Raw genomic sequence first — 19,013 nt, forward strand, 5'->3', positions numbered from 1 at the left:
TAACAAAATTAAAGGTACAGACTCAAAGGTGACCTCGAATAAATTAGTTTTGGTTTCTGATTCTAAAGGACTTTCAGTAAGTTTCTATTCCAAGGAGGTTTTCTCAAGAACACTTTTCATGGGGAGCCATGTTAATTTCTTCCAGCTTTTCCTTAGTGCTATCAACTAAACCAAGAGCTAAACCTTTACATCCACTGACAAGAACAAAACTGACTGGTTTTTGTTAAGTCCTTTACCCAAAGTCAAGCTGATTTTCTCCAGATGGTTTTGTCATTAAGTATTTGTCTACCTAAAGGAAAGAAAGGATGTTGTGGAATATAAACCTTCCAAAATAGGTATATCAATTAGGCTTTCTCTTCTCCAATAAGCTTCTCATGTAATACATTTCTGAAAAATAGGCATTTTGCCACATTAAGTGGCATTTCAATCATGATATTGTTCACTCTTGTGAGAACAGAATATCAGTGTGCCATACTCTAAATATAGCACACTTAGATAATTCTGTCTGGATCCTGATGGTTGCGGTTGCCTTATATCTAAATATTTCATCATAGAGAATTCAAAATATTGGCATAAGTCTTCGTGTCAGCATTGGCATTACAGTTGACCCTAGTCTGTACAATAAGACATTTGTTAGTTATTTATAAGCAAATCCAAGGATCCAGAATAGCACCTGAACTAAAGAATTAGTGTGATTGTAGTTGTTGCCGCTGGACAAGATTTAAAGTGAGAGGATCCGAGTTCAATTGGTTGTACGACCAACTGCTGCTTTGTCCTTCCCACTGCCTATGCCTTGCTTTCTTCATCCACAGAGCAGAAATAACAACTGTCCCAACTACCTAACACGGCTAATGTGAGGCTCAAATGAGTTAAGATAAATGCAAGCACTTAAAAGACCACAAAGCACTCCAGGAATGTTCAAAGTGTCTTGAATTAACTAGCTCTTTTACATATTTAGCTTATGAAGCTGACAAAAGGGCCATCCTAGCTTTTCTTTAAAATTTCATATTTTTAACTAAATAAAAGTATCCTCGGGCTTCCCTGGTGGCGCAGTGGTTGAGAGTCTGCCTGCCGATGCAGGGGACACGGGTTCGTGCCCCGTGCCGGGAGGATCCCACGTGCCGCAGAGCGGCTAGGCCCGTGAGCCATGGCCGCTGAGCCTGCACGTCCGGAGCCTGTGCTCTGCAATGGGAGAGGCCACAACAGTGAGAGGCCACGTACCACAAAAAAAAAAAAAAAAAAAGTATCCTCAAGTTATTCATTCCAGCATGCATCATGTGATATCATTGGCCATACTAAGAATGTTTGGTGAAGCATGGAACAATATGGAAAAAATAAAAACACTTTTAACGATAATCATTATACTGTAGCACATTTACATAATAAAAACAAAAATAAGAAGAAAGTTTTAAGGTACTTTGTGGTATTCAAAGTCTTTTTTGGAAAATCCAAATGAATACACAAGTTTTGGTAGTATGGCCTTATAATGCTCTTAGTTAGTGTCAGTCCTCTAATTAGAACACAATTGACTTAGAAGGAAAGATAGGTCATTAAATGGTACACTTAAGATCCGTGCATATCATTCTATATAAATTCCACCTCAAAAGAAAAAGTCCTCTAAACAAATACTGAACTCTAGTCAATGATGCACATGTTGAAATATTTAGGGTTGAAGTGTACTTATAACTGCTACTTATTTTGAAATGCATCCAGAAACAAAAAAGATAGAATAATGGATAGATAGAAGAATGGATAAAGGAATATATAGGTGACAAAGTATAATAAAATATTAATAGTAGAATATAGGTGGTAGGTACATGAGTGTTCACAGACCTCTGTCAACCTTTTTTTTTTTTGGCCATGCTGTGAGGCTTGCAAGATCTTAGTTCCCAGACCAGGATCGAACCTGGGCCCCTGCAGTAAAAGTGCAGATTCCTAACCCACTGGACGACAAGGGAGTTCCCTTAACTTCTTTGTATGTTTGAAATTTTTTATAATAAAGTATTAGGAAAAAAGTAACTAGTGAGAGCTTCCCTGGTGGTGCAGTGGTTATGAATCTGCCTGCCAATGCAGGGGACACGGAATCAAGCCCAGGTCCGGGAAGATCCCACATGCCACAGAGCAACTGAGCCCGTGTGCCACAACTACTGATCCTGCACTCTAGAGAGCCCGCGAGCCACAACAACTGAGCCTGCATGCCTCAACTACTGAAGCCCGTGCTCCACAACGAGAAGCCACTGCAACGAGACGTCTGCGCACTGCAACGAAGAGTAGCCCCTGCTCACCACAACTGGAGAAAGCCCACGCACAGCAACGAGGGCCCAACACAGCCAAAAATAAAAACAAATAAATAAATAAATTTATATTAAAAAAAGTAACCGGTGAGAAAGGTAGATGACTAAATGAACAATAGGCCTGGGAACTGGGAATTGCAATTAAAAAAATCTTGATTTGAAACAAAATGGAAGGCAGAGGTAACCAGAGGACAGAAGAATACGAATAGTTATGTATACCTTAGAAAGATTAGGAAAAGGAGAGAACAGGAATTCCTGGACTGAAAGAAGATAATGGAGAAGGGGGAAGGGCAAAGGGTTGGGTGGAGAGAAAGGAAAAAGAAAGGAAGGAAGGGAGGGAGGAAAAGGGAGGTAGGGATTATAGTTAAAAACATCAATTCTGCAAATATCTAGATGAGACCATTACACAAAATGAATAAATCATTACCAGAACCTACAAAACCGACCCAAAAAAAAGCGTCTAGAACTTGAGGCAAAGTAAAAAATAAAAAATATAGATATATGAGGCAAAAAACACATGAGTCAACACTGGATGGCCTGGCAGAACAAGGAAAGGTAGATGCTAAGCACAAACTAAATCTCAGGAAAGTATCAGAACCTGTAATGGTTAATTTAAACTCATCTTTTATAAAATATAATGCCTGTAAAGGGTCGAAGCGAACTCATATAATCACATCTCCTACTTCCACATTCAGAAGTCCTAAGAATTACCAAAAATGTTTTTTAAAGTTTCATATTTTGAATACATAGTATTCTTATATACACAACACAACTGATAATCTTTCCATTTCTTCTTCTCATAAGATGACATGCCAGTGATGAACTTCCTTCCTTGCCAACAATGTTATTCAATAAATGAACTCTAATGGGCTGCATGTTCAACATGATTTATAATACTACTTCATCAACTGTGCAGAACCTAAATTAGGAAGATGTACTCTTACCAACAATTGCATTCTCAGTTTGCCCTACAAAGTAAACCATATTCTAGTACCACTGAAATGGCCTCCTTTCCCTACGCCTTTTAAAGTATCTCAGAAATACATGGTCGTATGTTCAGAGAATGAAAGGAAGGGAGAGAGAAAATTACATATTGTTGAAGATAGGTCACATTTAAAAGTGTGAAATAAAGCAGAAAACAAGAAAACAGCAGAAGTACCAGGGTTAACAGAAGCTCAGGTGACAAAAACAAAGATAAAACCAAAAACGAGGGAGAAATATGAAAGCATGCAATAAGGATATGATTTTTTTTTTTTTTTTTTTTTTTTTTTTGTGGTACGCGGGCCTCTCATTGTTGTGGCCTCTCCCGTTGCAGAGCACAGGCTCCGGACTCGCAGGCTCTGCGGCCATGGCTCACGGGCCCAGCTGCTCCGCGGCATGTGGGATCCTCCCGGACCGGGGCACGAACCCGTGTCCCCTGCATCGGCAGGCGGACTCTCAACCACTGCGCCACCAGGGAAGCCCCAGGATATGATTTTTTAATGTAATTAAATGGAGATTGTAAAATTAGGAAATTTTAATAAAATAAATCATATACCTTTACTTTTTCCCTTTTCAACAAATATCTACTGAGAATTTGCAAGGTACTATGTACATACTAATCACTACCTTATAAGTAGGCAAAAGACTATAATGGGAAAATTAAAATGGTGAAGAGGTCAGAGAGAATGTACTTATACTATTTCTGCATGTCCTTTCTTAATAGTGTTCTCTGAAGCACAAAAGTTTTTACTTTGAGGAAGTCAATTCACCTAATTTTTTTTTCTTTTGTTGTACGGCCTTGGTGGTGCATAGCTAAGAAAGCACTGCCTATCCCAAGGTGACAAAGATTTACTCCTATGTTTTCTTCTAGGAGTTTTACAGTTTTAGGTTTTATATGATCCATTCTGAGTTAGCTTTTTATATGGTGTGATGCAGGGATCCAACTTCATTCTTTTGCATGTGGATATCTACTTTTCCAAGTACCATTTGTTAAAAAGACAATTTTTTCTCTCATTGAATTGTCTTGGCACCCTTGTTAAAAATCAACTGACCATAAAAGGGTTTATTTCTAGACCCTCAATTCCATTCCATTGATTGATATGTATATCTTTATGCCAGCATTACACTATCAGGATTACTGTAGCTTTACAGTAAGTTTTAAAATTAGGAAGAATGAGCCCTCCAACTTTGTTCTTCTTCTTTAAGATTGTATTGCCTATTCTGGGTCCCTTATCTTTCCATACAAATTTTAAGATGGGCATGACTATTTCTGCACCAAAAACTGGTGCAGGGAAAAAAAAAGTGGGTGGGGCAGCAGGGATTTTGATAGGGATTATATTGAATCATAGATCAACTTGGGGAGTACTGCCATCTTAACAACATTAAGATTCCAAACCAGAACATGGGGTATCTTGCCATTTATTTAGATCTTCTTTAATTTCTTTCTACAATGTTTTGTGATTTTCAATGAACAAGTCTTGAACTTCTCATATTAAATTTCTTCTCACATCACAAGGGTCGTTTTAAAGATCAAATGGATATAAACGTTTCTATAAACTGTAAAATGCTTCAGAAATATAAGGTATAACTGACACCAAAAAAAAAAAAAAACCCCACAAAAGATCTGAAATCAAAATAGCAAAAGAGGTGGCAAAGCAAAACTCAGAAGTAAATCCCCTGGCTAAAGTTAATTTTAGTTGAGCCACAGGTAGGTGGGTAGGTGGGTGGGAAACTGACATTTTCAAACACAAATCTAATCCAACACCAGACCTACATACTTTGTGGGAAGGCACTTTTCACTATTTCCAATTAACTAGATACGTAGCAACATCTCTTACTGAACTGTACAAGGGTGTGTTTTCTTTCTGAGGTATGTGGAATTATTACTGAAATACTTTTTCCATGAAAAGAAATGAAAATCAAAATGATAGAAGCATGTAACTAACCTCTGCCACTAATAATAAAATAGAAGGGACCAGAATTAAATCCCAAAGGGGGAAGAAGAACTTAGGTTCTCCTTCTGATTGGGAATGAATTCTACTGACGATACTCATAACTCTATTCTAATAGTAACAAAAATAAAACTTAGAACATAATACAACAAAAGAAAAAAATTACATGAATAAAGACAATCATTTTAATTTTTTTTTAATCTACGGTAAAACAAAACACTAAGCTGAAAATGACCCAAACTGACAACAGCTTTAAGTCAAGGCCAGTCAACATGATGCAATAAACTGTGGCATTAGAAAACTCATGGGAAGCAAGCAAAGACAGGGACAAGTTTGATATCATGCCTATAAGGTACAAAAAGATGACAAAATGGCATGTAAAGTATGACTGAAAATATGTAAAATTTTGTACATATGAATAATAAATGGCAAAGGCAATCATGTAAAAAAGAAAAAAAAAGAATTTTCTTTTTTCTTAAGCTTTATATACTGTTGATAATCACCTTACCAAAAAACTGATTTAAGCTAAAAGCTACAATTCTGTGGCTATTTCATAGTATGAAAACTTGTAAGGATAACCAACTTTGACACTATATTAATAAGCTTTTAAGGGGGAAAGTCTCATTTAGCCTGTCAGACCAACTACAAAGTATGACTATAAAAATTTATGTTGGGGCTTCCCTGGTGGCGCAGTGGTTGAGAGTCCACCTGCCGATGCAGGGGACACGGGTTTGTGCCCCGGTCCGGGAGGGTCCTGCATGCTGCGGAGCGGCTGTGCCCGTGGGTCGTGGCTGCTGGGCCTGTGCGTCCGGAGCCTGTGCTCCGCAACGGGAGCGGCCACAGCGGTGAGAGGCCCGTGCACCGCAAAAAAAAAAAAAAATTTACGTTGGTCATCTCTGGTAAAACTATTATTTTCTAACAGATTTCACATCAACCAATACACTTATGGACATAATCAAAGTAAATGAAAAACACATTGCTAATTTTAAAAAGAATGAACACCATCATATTAACCTTAAAAATGTAATAAAATTAAAACTCTGACTCAAATCAACAGGTCAAAGTTAGAACAAAGAAGCAACCATTAATGTCCTCTAAAGTCTTGGGGAAAACATCAATGTTCAAGTCTACAAGTTTTTATTATCAGAGCAAAATTCTCGAAAATTGTTGGGTTTCCCTGAAGACCTGTATGATTCCTTCCACCATGTAGTTCACCCACTAGGGAAAAAAAATAGTGGTGACATGAGGTACTTTTATAGCAGAAAGGAAGATGCCAGCATTTTCCCTCTCTTGAGCTGTGTTGGTCAGGTTTGTGTTGCTTAAACCTGTCTTACATAGAAAGACAAAATAATGCCCTGAAATTGTAGGCAAGATACCGATTAGGCTCATAAAAGGAAGAAGTCAACAAGATACAATGCGATATAAGTACAATGTTCATGAGGGAATGATTAGAGAGCAGAGCTGACAGCACAGCTGGGACAGTAGCTAATCCAAGTGCTACTCCAATCTAAAGACACAGGCAATGAGGTCCACTCTAGACACATCACTTCTGCTCAGAAAAGACTCAATACCAACAGTTGGTGGCCCCTTTTTTATAAAAATAAAGAGAAACTGACCCTCCCATACCTGTTCACCCACCACCCCCATCCCCCCAACACACACACACACACACACACACACACAGAAACACACACACACACACACACAAACAAAGAGAAAGAAATCATTAATAAAATAACTTCTCAGAAATTCAGGACATGAGTCACCAGATTCAAAGGGCCTACAGAATGTGTAACACAAGTCCTGAGTCCACAGGTATTTCATAGTGAATTATTATATAGTTAATTTCAAACATGGGGACAAGGATGATTTTACAAGCTTCCAGGGGTGGAAAAACCAGGTCACATATAAAGGATTAACAATTAGAATTTTCAGTCTTCTGGAAACAAAAGTAATTCTGGCAACAAGAAGACAATAGAGTGATGCCTTCAAATTCCTGAAAGAAAATTACAGACAACCTATTCCCAGCCACACTGTTCTATTCTCATACTTGATTATTAAAAACACTTCAGACACAGAAGTTCTCAAAAATTTACCTCTTTTACACCCTTTGTTAATAAGTTACTAGAAGATACATCTCTAATAAAAGAGAAAATCAAAAGGGAGGAAATTTAGCATACAGGAAATAAATCCAACACAGAAAAGGCAAAGGGAATTGATACCCAGAGAGGGTGAGACATCCCAGGAAGAAAGCTACAGATGGAAGCAATGAGATTCAAGAGACTAGTAGAGGGCTGTCATCACCCAAATTCCCACAGCCTTTAAGACTTCTTTTTAATATGAGCTGATCTGGCCCAGGTTTTTATCTGAATTTACTTTGTCTTGACCCCATGTTTTTTTTTTTTTTTTTTTTTGGCGGTACGCGGGCCTCTCACTGTTGTGGCCTCTCCCGTTGCGGAGCACAGGCTCCGGACGCGCAGGCTCAGTGGCCATGGCTCACAGGCCCAGCAGCTCCACGGCATGTGGGATCTTCCCGGACCGGGGCACGAACCCGTGTCCCCTGCATCGGCAGGCGGACTCTCAACCACTGCGCCACCAGGGAAGCCCTTGACCCCATGTTGATGAAGTTCCCGCTGTCCTACCCCCAGGTGCCTAGATTGGCTGAGGCCTTATTTCACACCACGGACACATTTTGCTTTTACCTATTCCTAACGGCTAGAGCAGGAACTGCTTAGAAAGAGCAGTGTACGTCCCCAACCATATTTCTTCTAGATATTTAGTACCTTGTAAAAACTTCAGCTCTGCCAGGTGCCCTGATTGTGATGAGTCTTATGGTTTCCCAGGACTCATAAGCAAACTTTGCCAAGGACTTAACAGAAAGGACTCAGGGAAGACTCTGTTCAGCTTATCTTCTCCTGTGAGCCTTCATTTAATAGTGGCAATATGGACCTTTCTGTCCATAGCTAGGTATATATTTGCCATTCAGGTTTTCAAAACTGTCCAAAAAAAGATACTGCTTAGGGATACATACTATGGTAGAAACTGGCCTATTGTTCACCAAGGTCATTTCCCTTTTCTGCCCACAGCTATGCTACATTTCGCAACCTTCCTTGCATTAAGTACAGCCATTTGACTGAATTCTGGCCAATGGAATGTGGACAAAAGTGACGTATGTATTAGTCCAGGCCCATCAAACTTCCCATGGAATCTACCACACTCCCTCTCTGCCTTAGAATCTGCCAGCCAGACGCAGACAGCTCAGTGAAACTGTGAAAGTCTTTGAGCCCCAGGGAATGGCAGAGTCACTAGATGAAAGGGGCTTGAGTCCCTGGGTGACTCTGTGGAACCAACTACTCCTTTGCCAGTGCTTCCCAACTCACAGCAGAGATGTGAGTGAGAAATAAGCTTTAACGTGTTAAACCACTGAAACTTGGGGGTTTGTTTGTTACAGTAGGTTAGCCTAACTTGACTAAGAGACACAAAAAGGTGGTCAAACTATTCAGTTTCTCAAAATTAAACCATGTATTGATTAGGAATACATATTTGGAGGGAGGGATGGGACTGCAGGGCTAGGCAGGGAATGGTCCCAAAAGAGTGATTAACGTGTAAAATGGGATTATGATTAGGGGGAGGGGGAAAAGGTGCCATTTAAGGATATTTACAGGAAACTTCTAGGCTACTGTAATGTTCAATTTCTTGGCCTAGGTAGTAAGACTGCAGCTGCTCATTTTATTATTCTTCCTGAAGCTGTATTTTTGCTTTCTATTTCTCTACAGGTATTTCACAAATAAACCACTCATTATTTTGCTCAAAATAAATTAGAAAGAGTAGACACTTGAAAAATCTGTTGGAGCATTTGGGAAAAATAAGGTGAATAGAAAACCAAGCTAAAAAAAAAAAGGCCTTAACCCCCAGGGAAAAAAAGAAAGTTAAACAAGAAAGGAAACAATTACAATATAATTCTTGGCTTAAGTAGTAAATAATACATATTTAGTTATAATGAAAACACAGATTTAAAATTCCAAAACTGGAATGTTGCAGGGAGAGGAAGTAGGAGGAAACAGTGAAGAAATACCACAAAATAATGATAAAAAAAACAAGTTTTCCACCATTTGAAGATATTTTAAGTGCATATATATGTTTTTTACACAAAATGGGTTTATAAAATATGTGCTATTTTGTAACCAGCTATGGCAGACAGACACTAAGGTGGCCACCCCACCATGACCCCCAACTCTTGCTGTTCACATCTTTGTGTAAACACCTCCCCAAGAATGTGGGCAGAACTTATGACTTGCTTCTACCAACAGAATATGACAAAGGTTATGTGATGTCATTCCCATGATTATGTCACATTACATAAGGCTGTCTAGTCTGCAGACTTGCTCTGGGCTCTCCCTGATGGTCTGATGAAATGGTGAGACTGGGAAACACCAGAGGGTCAAGAACTTCAGGTTGCCCCTATAAGCTGAGAGCAGCTGGGACTTTCCTGGTGGCACAGTGGTTAAGAATCTGCCTACCAATGCAGGGGACACGGGTTCGATCCCTGGTCTGGGAAGATCCCACATGCCATGGAGCAACTAAGCCTGTGCGCCACAACTACTAAGCCTGCGTTCTAGAGCCCGCACGCCACAACTACTGAGCCTGCACGCCACAACTACAGAAGCCCGTGTGCTCTAGGGCCTGCATGCCACAACTATTGAGCCCATGTGCTGCAACTACTGACGCCCGTGCACCTAGAGCCCATGCTTCGCAACAAGAGAAGCCACCGCGATGAGAAGCCCGCGCACCACAACAAAGAGTAGCCCCCACTCGCCGCAACTAGAGAAAGCCCACGTGCAGCAATGAAGACCCAACGCAGTCCCCTCCCCAGAAAAAAAAAAATTTAAAAAGCTGAGAGAAGCCTTTAAGAGCTTGAAGATAGCCTCTAGATGACGAAGTAACTTCTAGTAAGCAAGAAGCCTCAGTCATAAAACCACAAGAAAATTAATTCTGCCAAAAATCTAAGTGAGCTTAGAAGCAAATTTTCTCCCAGTTGAGTCTTCAGGTGAGAATTCAGCCCAGCCAACATCTGATTGCAGCCTCATGAGACCCTAAGCAGAGGACCCAGTTAAACCTCGCTCAGGCTCCTGCCCCAGAGAAACTGTAGGATAATAAATGTGTGTTGTTTTAAGTTGCTAAATTTGTATACTTTGTTATACAACATAGAAAACAAATACAACTGCTTTTAAAACTGTGGATGAATGAATTCAGCAAAGTTGTAGGGATACAAAATCAACATAAAAAAATCAGTTGCATTTCTATACACTAACAATGAACAAACCAAAAAGGAAATTAAGAAAACAATACCATTTACAATAAGAAAAAAGAACAAAATACTAGGAATAAACCTAACCAAGAAGGCAAAAGATCTGTTCACTGAAAACTACAAAACATTGCTGAAAGAAATTAAAGGACACATAAATAAATGGAAAGCCACCTCAGGTTCATGGATTGGAAAACTTAAAATTGTTAAAATGTCAAATACCCAAAGAAATCTACAGATTCAATGCAATCTCTATCAAATCCCAATGACAGTTTTTGCAAAAACAGAAAAACCCATCCCAACATTAAAACTCCTATGGAATCTAAAGGGACCCCGAATAGCCAAAACAATCTTGAAAAAGAAGAACAAAGTTGAAGGTATCACACTTCCTGATTTCAAAACTTACTAGAAAGCTACAGTAACCAAAACAGTGTGGTACTGGCATAAAGAGAGACATATAGACCAACAGAATATAATAGATAGCACTAAAATAAACCCGGCACATGTGGTCAAATGATTTTCAACAAGGGTGTCAAGATCAGTCAATGGGGAATGGACAGTCTTTTCAACAAATGGTGCTGGTAAAACTGGATATCCATATGCAGAAGAATAAAGTTGGACCCTTAGTGTATGCCATATACAAAAATTAACCCTTAGTAGATCAAAGAAATAAATGTAAGAGTTTAAACTGTCCATACACAAAAAGCTTCCTGACATCAGATATAGCAATAATTTCTTAGATAGGACACCAAAAGCACAGTCAACAAAAGAAAAGTTAGATGAAGTGGATTTCAAAATTAAAACTTTTGTGCATCAAAGTACACTATCAACAGAGTAAAAAAAAATCAACCCATGGAATGGGAGAAAATATTTGCAAATCATATATCTGATAAGGGATTAATAACCAGAATATATAAAGAACCCCTAAAACTCAACAACAACAACAACAAAAAAAAAAACCCATTCAAAGATGGGCAAAGGACTTGAATAGATATTTCTCCAAAGAAGATATACAAGTGGCCAAAAAGCATGTGAAAAGATGCTCAACATCACTAATCATTAGGGAAATGCAAGTCAAAACACAATGAGAGGGCTTCCCTGGTGGCGCAGTGGTTCGGAGTCCGCCTGCCGATGCAGGGGACGCGGGTTCATGCCCCGGTCCGGGAAGATCCCACATGCCGCGGAGCGGCTAGGCCCGTGAGCCATGGCCGCTGAGCCTGCGCATCTGGAGCCTGTACTCCACAATGGGAGAGGCCATAACAGTGAGAGGCCTGCATACCGCAAAAAACAACAACAACAACAAACAAACAAACGCAATGAGATAACACCTCACACCCATTAGAATGGCTATTAGTTTTAAAAAGAAAAAAAGATAGAAAGAAAGAAAGAATAATTAAGTGTGTCAAGGATGCAGAGATATTACAACCCTGTACACTGTAAAATGGCGCAGCTGCTGTGGAAAATGGTATGGCAATTCTTCAAAAAATTAAACATAGAATTACTATATGATCCAGCAATTCCACTTATGGATATACACCCAAAAGAAATGAAAGGAGGGACTCAAACAGATATACACTTGTGTTCGTAGCAGCATTATTCACAATAGCCAAAAGGTGGAAGCAACCCAAATGTCCATTAACAGGTGAATGGATAAACAAAATATGCTGTATATCTATATCTATATGATGAAATATTATTCAGCCTCAAAAAGGAGTGAAATTTTCATACATGCTACAACATGGATGAAGCTTGAGGACATTATGCTAAGGGAAATAAACTAGCTTTTAAAAGACAAATACCACATGAGTCCACTTATATAAGGTACCTACAGTAGTGAAATTCATAGGGACAGAAGGTAGAATAGTGGTTACCAGAGGCTGGGGGGAATGAGGATTATTGTTTAATGGGCACAGAGTTTTCATTTGGGAGGATGAAAAAGTTCTGGGGATGCATGGTGGTGATGGCTGCACAACAATGTGAATGTACTTAATGCCACTGAATTGTATACTTTAAAATGCTGAAAATGGTAAATTTTATGTTACGTGTATTTTACCACAACTAAAAAACCACTTTGGATAGAGAGCAAAAGATGACTGTAGTAAGACAGGAGGACAGCGACCCTCTCATTTCCTTGACTATCTACTTAAACATAGTGATAACCATGATGGGGGAAAAACATCTAATCTAAACCTACAATGAATTTTTTTCCCCTATTTTTAGTCCTATAATCTATGCATCACTTAACTGGAATACTTCTCTTTTTCTTTTTTAATAGAAACAACATGTATGCTTACTAATTATATTGTAATTATACAATAAATATTACAATAAATAGAATAATTATATTGTTTGTTATCATAAATGATCAAACCATTTAACAGAGAAATAAACATTTTAACATCCTAATCCTCTGCACACAGCATACTCTACTTAAGGCAGAAATCAGACAGCCAAAAAACTGCTCCTAGCTGGTAAAATGTTTCTATTGAGGAAAGTGGGAGAGGTAGAAAGAATAACAAAGTCATCAGAACAAGTAACTTAAAAGTTAAATTTGTTTCCTGAAGCAATAAAGACATTTTGTATCAAAAGTAGTTAAAATGTTGGTGTTCATAATGAAAGAAAACTAAGATATAGAGGGTTCAAATTGAAAGCACTGGAAAAAGATGACTATGATTTTAAAGTAATAATCTACTTCTGAGAAAATAAAAACACCCTGATAAGCCGTTGCACTCCAAAGTTTTCCCAACCTCTTTTCCACTCTCTCCCCTCTGCTCTGTTCTAATCCCACTCTTTTAGGAGGAGGAGGGCAAGGCCGAAACAGGGAAGGGATATAATAAGATAATAGGAATAAGCCCGATAATAGGAATAGAGAAGAGAGAAAAATATTCCGATTATTTTTTCTCCTCACACTGAATACTAAATACATCATCATCACCAAATGCTAACAATCCAAATTTCTGAGGGCAAGAAAAACTCAATTTCCTGGAGTGCCAACCTAACCAAAGGCAAAAGAAAGGAAACTATCTGCAGGCTTTGCATCTATAAATTAAGCCTGTATGCCAAATTCTTCAAACAACCTCCACTCTAATCCAAGGCTGCGGATAAATATGGTGACATGAACCTTGATCAAAAGACTGGCACACTAAGCTGTTTAACAGCTTTCTAGCCTAAGAAGTGAGATCAGTTAAAGAACTTCAAACCCAAGTACTTTATTCACTAAGTACAGAAAGACCAAGGTTTTCATGAGAGAGCACCTGGTACAGAAAGGCAGCTATGCTGGGACACAGCATCTGGTAATAAGCAAGAGTTTAAAGAGATAACTTCCTGATATTACACATGCTACTGTACAGTTCTATGGGAAGAAGAGAATGAGAATTTGGGAAGAAGCTGATTTCTCTGTATAAACTCAAAATAATCCTGTAAAACAGCCCATCATTCCCAGTGTCCTTTTGATCCCAGGGACAAGTGTGAAGGTCTCTGAGTTGGACTATTTCAACTCAGGGCATGACCTCCCTGCGTGCGTAACAGTAATGTCTTTCCCCTGTTGTAAAACATTTGACTGATCCCCGCCCAACACTCTCAGAACCAGACATGACATCAATACTGGTACAATCCTGTGCTCCTCTTTGTGTACAGTTTTCTAAAATGCTGGCCTCGTTAGTTTTCCTTAATCATGCTCATTCCCTAAAAAGGGAAGACCAAAAAAAAACTGGATCCTAGGATACGCATGCTAAGCACATTTTCACCTCGAAACTTAGCCTTAATCTTCTGAAGGCAAATGTCCTTTATAAGCTCCCTCTTCTGTTGTTGCCACTTTTCCTAAACCGCAGGCCTTCCTGACTTGCAGTGGGGCCAGGATAGATTGTGGTTATGTGGTGGGTTCTGTCAGACGAGCTTTGACAAGGCCTCAGAATAGACCCTGGGCACCAGCCAGGGAAACTGCCACTCACAAGTTCCAACTTCATCCTCGTATGTTAGTCCCTCAGCACTTTTTTTTCCCACTAGTCTCTCTCATTTTAAAAGGGCAAAGATTCCTGAACCTCCTCCCGGTCATGAGTGAGCTGTATAACATTGAAATTAAAAATGTAAACCTCCCTTATTCTGCTCACAAACACTTTGAAGAATAAAGACTAAATCTGTACCTACCTTTTGCCTTGATAAATTAATCGATCAATAGCACTTTGGTTTGCAAAAGGATTTTTGGATCTCAAACCCCACAGAGGTTTATTTTATTAGGAATAGACTAGGCTATGGAAGATAAAGGAAGAGAGAAGGTAGGCCATTTATTTCCCATGTGACTAATAATATGGCAGCAGACTTCGGCAGGGCAAGAAGTAAAATTATATACAATGTTTTTAATTGATATTGGTCATCAAATCCTAAAACAATCAAGCTACTACAAAAGGCACTCATTTAACTAGTATTACCAAATATAAATGAAGTAGTTCGCCTGTAATAGCACAGTCTTCAAGGTACAGTACTTTTACCTTTACCGGTATAAATAAAATTACCCAGCTGTCACTCTAAAATGTTGAAAATTACCTTATAAAATATATTTACAGTATATTTTTAAATTGTGAGGATAAAGAATACAAAGCAATTAAGCACTCTTTTCTCCTACAAGGTTAAGAAAAAAGGTAACTTCTATTATAAAATAAATCCCGATATAAGCTTGAAATAAATTTTTTAAATTTCACAATTTAATTCCCAAACTTACACTCACACTTTCAGAAATAAATTCCATATACACACTTATGCACTAGAGCAAAGACTTACATACGAGTTGCTCCTTACAGCAGTGTTAGTGGAAAGCTAAAAACAACCTAAATGTCTGTCAATAGGGAATGTTAAAATAAATTATGGAAAATGAGCAAGCTATGGTTCATCTACACTAGGCAGGACATCCACTCTTTTTAAAAATTAGATGGACACATGTGCTAATATACAGTGATCTCTAAGACATATCAAGGGTAAGAATGAAAGGTACAGGACATTTCTCCTAAACACAGGTGATTATATATGCAAGAGAAAAGTTGGAGAGAGATACACAGGAAACCATTAAGAGTGGTTGCTTGGATTATGTAGTCGGCGTAGGGGGTGGGGGAAGAAGGTTAGAAGTTTATTGTGGAAAGAAAACTTCCTTTTCACCGTATAACATTTTCTTTTTAAATGTTTAGCAATTTTAAAAAGTCCCACAAACATCTACTGAACCCATGAAGTGAGCACTCCCCTTCTACGGATGCCATTTCTTCCCTCTTCTTTTTTTTTTTTTAAATTAATTAATTTATTTATTTATGGCTGCATTGGGTTTGCGCATGGGCTTAGTTGCTCTGCGGCATGTGGGATCTTCCCAGATCAGGGATTGAACCCATGTTCCCTGCATTGGCAGGCAGATTCTTAAGCACTGCACCACCAAGGAAGTCCCTTCCCTCTTCTTAACCACCTGTACTCTTATCTACTGCTCTCCCCACCACTAGACCAAAACAGAAGCATACATATGGAGCAAATCTTAGAGCTTCTACAAGAAATGGAATTCTCTCTCCATTCCCCAACCAAAATAAAGAAAGATATAATAGAATAAGTGAAAAAGTATTAGCATACAATAAACCCAGTTTTTAGCCCAGTGTTTGATTCCTTTTAAGTGTGGCTTAATTTATTGTAGGCCAAAAAGTTTTTAAAGTGAAAGCACAATGTGCAACACACAGAAAATCATTTCTAACGGTATCCTATCTATTACCTTAAGGGAAAGAATGGAGAAAAAGCCAAAGTTATTTTACTCACAGGGTAAATTTTGCTCAATTCCTTCCTTCTGAAGTTTTAAAAGTTGAGTTTTGAATGATGGTCATAAAGTCTTTATTTGCAAACTGGATAAGGTGGTACATTTTTCCTGTTAAAGGACCATCTCTCCGTTCAGATTCTCCAGAGAGAAAGCAACCACCTAAAAGGAAAAGGCTATGAAATGGTCTCTACTTTGTAGGCGCAATGGAAAGTGCTTCTATGCTGAGGACAGAAGAACTGTGTTTCCTCTAAAGTGATCCTCGTCGACATTCCCAACACGCTATAGGGAGGTTTTTTTTTTTTATATATATATTATCATCAATTCTGTTCCTCTTCAAACTAGGAGCAGGGTAAACAATTCACAAACAGCTTTGCCAGAAACTGCTCCCTCTCTCTCATTTCTAGTAAAGATCAGTTTTTGGTTTTGTTTTGAGAGAAAAAGACTCTACTTTGCCAAATATATTCCCCGTATCACTTTTTTCCTTCATTGTGGAGATGCTTAAATCCTGACCTAAGAAGGCTTCTCTTGCATATCTACCTATCAGGGCTGTCAGTTCAGGCGGTTTCCACAAGGGATTTTCCAAAAGGGAATAGCTGTTCACTGGAAACTGAAACTCTTAAGTCACTATTAGCTGGACACAAATCAAAAGCAACATTAGGGAACGCTCTGAATATAAGAATGGATATCCAAGGAAATAAGATGCGGAAATTTAGTCAAAGAATTAAAGGAATTTAGTAAGCAAGACCAACAGGGTAAACTTACCATTACGTTACAACTGATAACTAACTAAAGTTCCTTATAAATCAAAATCAAGGTAAAATAAGCTGACTTCCAAAAAGAAGAAAAAGAAAAGAAGGCTAAGAGTATCAAGAACGCTGTGATTCAGTCATTTTGCTTAGCAACACTTTAAAAGCCAAAATGATCAAATTACATTTCTGCAATAAAAAGTTATTTCTAGTTTAAAATGAATTCATTCCAATAATGAATCACCACTTCAATACACACTTTCTTCTTTATCAGAACTTAAATATGAGCTCAGTATAGTCTCATTGCACATTTTTAAGGGCAGATTCCCCCAATTGGGTAAGGCCTTTCACTCAAGACTCTTCTGTGTACCGCAGATTCTTTCAGTGAAGTTTTTCCTGCGATAAAGATGCAGCTCTCCTTTTCACCGATACTTATTTTGTTTCTAGACACTTACCTTCCTTTATTTATCTTCCCACATTTGGCAAAAAAAAAAAAAAAAAAAAAAAAAAAAGTGGGTAAAATCACAACAATCCACTTAGGAACTAACAAACTATTCTAAATCCAAAGCTTCTGCAAAAGTTCACTTTTTATTTCCTTCCCATACTTCATGACAATAAATATGCAGCAACAAACCTAACAAAGCATCAATACAACACCTCCTATGAGCAAAGGCATCTAATTAAACAGGCAGTAACAAACCTCTAGCTTTCCTCTATTCCAAGTTTAAGATCCATATCAATGATTCACAAAGCGAGTGACCTAACTTCCTAAATGAATCACACTTTCCGAAATTCTTATTCTACATGAGTATAATACTGGGTCATCATCTCTACATGTGTTAAACAGAGCATGATGTTTGTTAAACAGGGTTAATTCTGCAAGACCTTCAAACCACAGCAAACGTCAAGTCCCTGCCAACTAACCCTTACCTGCAACACTTTGCCTTTTCCAACAATTGCACCTCTTCATACAGAAGCATCCCGCAAATAAACATTTTACCTTGAAACAATGTTATTTTAAACACTGATTAAGAACTGATCCATCCACACCCTGCTCTCCATCTCTGTGGTTCCATTACTGTATCCACATTCTCTTCCCATTGTGATGCCATAAAAAAGTAACGGGCACTGTTATCCTTACATATTTTCTTTTAATCAATGAACCTACGCTGCGGCTTTTCTTTTTAGGGCAGAAATGCTGAGTCATTAAATGGAAACTCAAAGAAAATACGCTACAAAGAGTTAGTTTAGGATGCAGTATTTCCCTGGCCAGGTCTCCGCAGCCTTATATTTGTATCTCCCACGGTGGAAAAAGTAGAGCAAACACTTGCACTTTTCCGTCCCCTCGAAGAAAGAAAAAGACACGGGTTTCCTTAGGTCCTCCGGCTTCCTGCGGGATATCCACGGGCACGAGAAGCAGGCCTGGCTGGAGCTATATAGCTTAACAATCTGGGTGTGAATAACACCTCGCATTAGTCAAGCATTAACCCTGACACTCCTAACAAGCGCCTGTTACGCCCGCGCTTCAGTTCGGGTCAAGGAGGGAGAAAAAAAAATCCCACAAAAGCGCTACGACCTCCACCGGCCTGACACCCTTCCCCGGGGTGGCCGGACGGGTACAGAACCGAGGGAGTGCCGCGTCCGGGGAGCAGGAGAAGGAGCCCCAAGCACTCGAAGCGGAGAGACAGCGGCCCGAATTCATTTCGCCCACAATGGGAGTAACGCCGTCCCCGCTCGCGGACCGAGGCGCGCGTTCGAGACCCGGCGCGAAGCCCGAGAACGCCGCAGGCAGGGGGCAACCTCGACGCCGGGGCCCGCCTGGGGGCCCGGCCCCCAGCAGGAGTCCGCGGCGGCGCGGACCGCGCCGGGCTGCAGAGGCCGGGAAGGCGGCCCCGCTCTCCGCTCCCCTCCAGGCCGGCGGGAGGAGCGGCCCTTACCTGTCTCCGGGCGCGGGCT

This window comes from Hyperoodon ampullatus (genome assembly GCF_949752795.1).
Source record: "Hyperoodon ampullatus genome assembly, chromosome: 10".
NCBI lineage: Eukaryota > Metazoa > Chordata > Mammalia > Artiodactyla > Ziphiidae > Hyperoodon > Hyperoodon ampullatus.